This window comes from Triticum urartu, unplaced genomic scaffold (genome assembly GCF_056163025.1).
Source record: "Triticum urartu cultivar PI428250 unplaced genomic scaffold, HENAU_Tu73 scaffold2, whole genome shotgun sequence".
Lineage (NCBI taxonomy): Eukaryota > Viridiplantae > Streptophyta > Magnoliopsida > Poales > Poaceae > Triticum > Triticum urartu.
Window position 1 is genome coordinate 14,404,277 of NW_028260368.1, and position 1,099 is coordinate 14,405,375.

The following is a 1,099-nucleotide window of genomic DNA, read 5'->3' on the forward strand; positions in this document are numbered from 1 at the left end:
TATAAGAAATAGACTATTAAGTAACTCTAAATGAATTGTGGATACATCTGTATCCTTAACATACTGAAACGATTGTCATTATTCGTATCAAACCAATAGCGATTCATACAAGCTAAATCTTCTAATCAATGGTGGGCCAATAATGAATTTTTTTGCATATGTATTAAGACGCTTGGCCTGATTTCGAAATTGTCCAGAGTTTTATATGTTGTTTTCATTGCAAAATGATGGGTCTCCTTCCATAACTTTCCAATTACGAGTACGAGAATTGAAAGACATGAAAATTCTCAATTCTCTACGGCGTCTAGTAGATAGAAACAAGAAAATCAGAAGAATCTTTCTCTCTATTCACTATCATTCCGCGTCTTCGACTTCTATTAGTTTCTTTTCTTCTTTAATGCAATAGCTATAGTTTGATATAAGAATCCATTTCTCAAAGTAATGGAAACCATTCTCTTATAGGAAATGGTTCGAAAATCGCTATTCCACCTTTTAGGTATCGTGAAAAGTGATACCTGTGAAGATCGTGCATTTCAGTCAAATTCAGATCCGTTTTTCGAGTCCATGATATAATATAACCAAATTGGATAGATCTTCCACCTGTTTAGCTAAGAAAGAATAGATACAGAGGTGGATAATAGATCGATATGAAGATCATGAGCTGCCCCATAATGAAATCGCCAGTAGTCGCGAATATCTCCTTCTTCCCTAATCCAAGATTGGAGAAAGAAGATCTAAGAGGGACCTATGGAGAATGTAGTCAGAAATCCATAATAGAGTCCGACCACAACGACCGAATTAATTATCCTCATCGAGAAACTTAGACTACTAAATAGAAAAGATTTGAAAATCATGGCATGGGTCTCCTTTTTTTCTTTCTTTAGAGTTTTCTATATGCACAATTTCTCGATGTTTCGATGAGAATTTCTTGACTTTCCATATATAGAAAGAGATAGACTATAAATGACATCTCTTATGTCAATAAGACCAAAGGGATGGATATTAAATGATAGGAAGTGCTAGGAAGTGAAATAGAATGAAATAGAGCCACTTTGGGAGCCACTTTGGGCTTCCCTATGAAATGAGGCATGGAACGGAG